The sequence below is a fragment of the Salvelinus sp. IW2-2015 genome, linkage group LG4q.2 (genome assembly GCF_002910315.2).
Source record: "Salvelinus sp. IW2-2015 linkage group LG4q.2, ASM291031v2, whole genome shotgun sequence".
Classification (NCBI taxonomy): Eukaryota; Metazoa; Chordata; class Actinopteri; order Salmoniformes; family Salmonidae; genus Salvelinus; species Salvelinus sp. IW2-2015.
The window spans coordinates 28,496,302-28,501,643 of NC_036843.1; the positions used below are offsets into that span (position 1 = coordinate 28,496,302).

The following is a 5,342-nucleotide window of genomic DNA, read 5'->3' on the forward strand; positions in this document are numbered from 1 at the left end:
CAGCCTGGAAGGAGTTAGTGGCCTGGCGGGTAGCTAGGGGGCAGCTAGGGGAACGGTCAGCCTGGAAGGAAGTTAGTGGGCCTGGCGGGTAGCTAGGGGGCAGCTAGGGGAATGGTCAGCCTGGAAGGAAGTTAGTGGGCCTGGCGGGTAGCTAGGGGCAGCTAGGGGAACGGTCAGCCTGGGGAGTTAGATGGCCTGGCGGGTAGCTAGGGGCAGCTAGGGGGAAGGGTCAGCCTGGAAGGAAGTTAGTGGGCCTGGCGGGTAGCTAGGGGGCAGCTAGGGGAACGGTCGCCGCTGGAAGGAAGTTAGTGGGCCTGGCGGGTAGCTAGGGGGCAGCTAGGGGAATGGTCAGCCTGGAAGGAAGTTAGTGGGCCTGGCGGGTAGCTAGGGGGCAGCTAGGGGGAACGGTCAGCCTGGAAGGAAGTTAATGGGCCTGGCGGGTAGCTAGGGGGCAGCTAGGGGGAACGGTCAGCCTGGAAGGTTAATGGGCCTGGGGGTAGCTAGGGGGCAGCTAGGGGAATGGTCAGCCTGGAAGGAAGTTAGTGGGCCTGGCGGGTAGCTAGGGGGCAGCTAGGGGGAACGGTAGCCTGGAAGGAGTTAGTGGGCCTGGCGGGTAGCTAGGGCAGCTAGGGGGAAGGTCCAGCCTGGAAGGAGTAGTGGGCTGGCGGGTAGCTAGGGGGCAGCTAGGGGAAGGGTCAGCCGGAAGGAAGTTAGTGGGCCTGGCGGTAGCTAGGGGCAGCTAGGGGGAACGGTCAGCCTGGAAGGTTAATGGGCCTGGCGGGTAGCTAGGGGCAGCTAGGGGGAACGGTCAGCATGAAGGAAGTTAGTGGGCCTGGCGGGTAGCTAGGGGGCAGCTAGGGGAAGGGTCAGCCTGGAAGGAAGTTAGTGGGCCTGGCGGGTAGCTAGGGGGCAGCTAGGGGAACGGTCAGCCTGGAAGGAAGTTAGTGGGCCTGGCGGGTAGCTAGGGGGCAGCTAGGGTGCCTGGGGGGCAGCTAGGGGGACTCAGGGGCAGCTTGTGGCCTGGAGGGGAACTCAGTAGCGGACTTGGGGCAGCTGGGGGGCTGCTAGGGGAAACAGTCAGCCTAGGGGGCACTGGCAGGCCACTCGCTGCCTTTCTCTGCCTTCAAGGCCTGTATTCATAAAAGGGTATGAGTGCTGATCTAGGATCAGTTTATCATAATGAATAAGACTATATAGACAGGGGGACCTGGTCCTAGATCACTACTCCGAGCCACTTTATGAATACAGGCCCAGGTCTCATCATGGTGACCCTATGACTTTTGGCCCAAGATACCCACCACTTTTGGCAACTGCACACAAACACGACTCACAAGAAAAACAACAAGCAAAGCTGTGTGTGAAGCCATTATGAGGCATTATAAAGCCCATATAATGAGGCATAGAAGAGAAGAATACTAAAGGGAAGGGACAGATAGCTAGAGGCACCCTCAGGACCCTGAAAACACTCCTAATAAGCCAGAGCACCAAGGCTACATCCTGATTCTTCACTCTATTCCTGCATACTTTCTTGCATGGATCTAGTAATGGTGGGAACTCCCTCCAGTCAATGCCTACCTTCACCAATCCAATGCCTTTAAAAATGACGGGGAGTGTGCAAGTGTACACTTCAGGAGAAGGGTGGAGAATCAGGACATACCCCAAGAGGGACTTCTGACATTATCTCAAAAGGGTTTTCGTTGTTCAAAAAGAAGATATGTATTTTCTATCTTTTTTTTGTGAGATAAGAAAATAGTATTTTATTTGTATTTTTTTTTGAGCACCTACAGCTTGTTATTGAAATGCTACTGCTATCTATCTATAAGGTCTAGGGTTGAACACACAAAGCAATTGCGAGGATGAAAGAGAAACAGAGTTGCTTAATATGACAATATAATATTCATAATTATAATAATAATAATATAATAATATAATATATTACAGAATAAATCTCTTATTTTTTCACTTTTAAAAGGTATAACATTTTGTCTTTCTTTGAAATACAATGATCTTTTCAAATTCAGATTTCATGATCAATGTATGTACTCATTTACTTTGTGTTCGAGATGTTGGTTAATTATACTTGATGAACTTTATTATCCAAATCAATAAAAACTAGCTGTGCCATTGCATATTACAGAATAGTTATGATATGTGGACATGCACCACTTTCTCTCCCTGTCTATCTATCTGTCCTCGTAAGATGACATCATCATAGTCGTCCTATGACCATCACYTCCACAACCTCTCCTTTATGCAGCTCCACGTATTGCTCTGTTTTAGGAGGCAACATCAGCAGCCCGTTGGCACTTCTCATGCTCATCAGTCGACTACTCATCTGATTTCCTGTAGGGGGGAGAGAGACAGAGAGAGATAAAGAGTGAGAGAGATAAAGAAGGAGAGTGTTGGCAGAGAGGGATAGAGGGGGGAGAGAGAGGGAGGAGGGTGGGGAGACAGAGAGAACCAATAACATGACAAGAATCATTTTTGATACACATTTTCCCTTATCCGTTTTTTACATGCAAACGTGCTGATGACAAAGTATTGTGTGTATGAGATAATACCTGTGCTCTGTGCCCATGGCAGAGGCTCCTGGTGGTGCCATGTCAGGATGCAGCGGTGGTACTCTGGACGAGGGTCCAACTTTACATCACAGGAAAGCTGTTTACACACACACAGGAGAAAGCAGGGCGCAGAATGATGACATCACACTCAACTTTAAACCCCAATGTATTTGCATTAAGCTATGTGCAAAAAAATTAAATAACTCTGTTGTTAACTTACCCTGGCTTTGATGATGGTGGGCCGAGGGTCCAGGATCCCCTGCATCTTCCTTAGAGCAGGGATGACGAAGAGGTTACAGGTGACAACCGCAGACACTGGGTTACCTGACCAACAGAAAGAGAGGGGCTGAGGATGAGAGGGAGAAAAGGACGGGACATTACCACTGTTCAGAGGGCTAAGGGGGGAGATGACAGGATAGGCCAGAGAAGGTTTGGACGGGTTGGGGTGTAGGAGCATTGTTGTTATTGACATGCTCCAGCTGGCAGCCCCTGTAGGACAGGATAAAGGCTCAGTGCAGAGTGGTTCTCTTCTCACCCCACTGGCCTGTCAGTATGGGGCCGGGCTGGGCCGGGGGACCGGGCTGGGCCGGGGGGATGAGGAGGCAGACAGTTGAGACAGGTACGCTTCTGACTTTTTAAGGTTGCACAGAAGAGGGACTGGAGGGGTGCACTCTTTAGGGGAGTGGGAGAAGTGGGTGAGCGCTCTTTGGGGAGAGTGGGAAAAGTCTTTACACCAACCAGCAGCAGTGACGGGAGGTGTCAAAAAAGGTAAAATGAAATGAAACAGCAGGGGGAAGGGTGAGTAGCGCTCTCAAATCACAACAACAAGCAACAGCATGGAATGATGGGATAGATACCCGCAGGGGCTCGGAACGACACTGAGAAACAGAAGGAGGCGCGACAGAACCAACAACAACGCCACAGAAACAAAACAATATTTCTTTCTCAGAAAACCGAACAGAAAATCACATAAGAAAATAAAAACTCTTTATTTTATGTTAATATTTTTTGTTAAGATTCAAGTTTGGGTTTACTAAAAGGTGTAGTGATCTTATTTTGCTTAATCACTACTAAAAAACGAACAAAAATGCCCCCAAACATGCCCAAACAAAGTTTGGGAGATAAAAAGTTCATTTGGCATCAAGTTTGCATTTTGAGATCATTTTAAGCCCATATCATTTGAGGTTGGGCCAAGTTTCAGTTTAGCACTTAAAGCAAAAAAAATATTTCCCATTTTCAGTTTAAATTCCGTTTTCTGAGCTCATTTGAAGTAAGCTTGCTTTCAGGTAGAGAGCAGCACACTGAACGGTACGGTCAACCACGGTGGTAGCACCTACTTCCGCGCGGTGGCACAAGCACCCTGCTTGCCTCACTGTCGGGGACATGGTCGATGAAAATGGCGCCTGTATCTCTGAAGGTGAAATTACCTTAAAGGGGGAATATAAAAAGAGTGGCAGTCACCACAGCCACAGACTAGCCCTCCGAACATGCGTAGGACGGGCAGAGGCAAGGCAGGGGGGCTGGGGGAGGCAATAGGACAGGCAGAGGCAAGGGGGCCTGCTGGGGGCAATGGAGAGGTCGAGGTGCAGGGGCGGCTAGGAGAGTAGAGGGACAAGAGGTTGTTGTCAGCAGGGCTGGTTGGGGGGGTCAAATAGGGGTCTTAGGGGTTTGATGTTTAGAGCTGGGTGGGTCTTAGGTAAACTCTAGGAACACGGTTTTGGAGGGCTGGTATAAAACATTCCCTCACACAAACATATTTATAATACAAACAACAACTCATATACAAAATGTAAATGATCAATCGGGGAAAAAGCTGCTGCTGTGGAAGGAAGGCTGTTTTGTTCCAGGATGCTGTAGGAACTGAAAGGGGAGTGTAATTAAAGAGAAACATTACCTCTGTCTGAGAGCATGCTGCTGGATTAATACAACATGTTTCTCTCAGGGAAACATACATTTGGTTGTTAAATGGTGGCATTTTGGACGCAGTCAAGGCCGGCGATCCCCTGCCAGTCCTGAGACTCAACAACAACATTTACGGGTCTACACACAAACAACAGATACTGTACACACAGTACATATGACATGAACAGCTCATAAACACATACCTGGTAGGGCAAATATCAGTTTCCGTGCCCCGTCAATGTCTACAGTGGCGAACGTGGTGGGGAGACTAAGAGAAGAAAACAGAAGGCGAACCAACTAAGACCTTCCGTGATTCACTATCCATCTCTCCTAAACCATCCTCATCCTCACTTGATGAATTAACAAGGCATATCCCTCTAAACTCTTGTAGCATAATGTACCAATTTGTAAGTCGCTCTGGATAAGAGCGTCTGCTAAATGACTTAAATGTAAATGTATCAAATAAAAAAAGAATGTCTTACCCTGGCTTCATAAACACCCGTCCAAAATGGATCTGGGCGTGGAGATCAATGTCAAGCACCTGCTTCAGATAGTCCTGAAACATAAAAAGATATATTGTAAATTATTGTGTTGTGTTTACAGTGTATTTCATGCCTATAAAGTTAATTTAATTATATTAAGAATTATATTCATTGAATTATAAAATTCCTTTTATTATATTGACGTTGAGGAAGAAGTTGTCATAGGACAGTGTTAAACTTCTTATGGAGTCAGTGGGTTTAAACGGAGACGTTGATTATCTCTACTGACACGTTTCCATGTCCGACAGATGGTGAGGTGTACACGTTTCCATGTCCGACAGATGGTGAGGTGTACACGTTTCCATGTCCGACAGATGGTGAGGTGTACACGTTTCCA

General features: G+C 47.9%; 1 pseudogene; it reads right to left on the reverse strand.

Annotated features, from left to right (window-relative positions):
• Positions 1-1,746: 1,746 nt before the first annotated feature.
• LOC111963094 (gephyrin-like) overlaps positions 1,747-5,342 on the reverse strand; it is a 42,686-nt pseudogene continuing 39,090 nt past the window's right edge.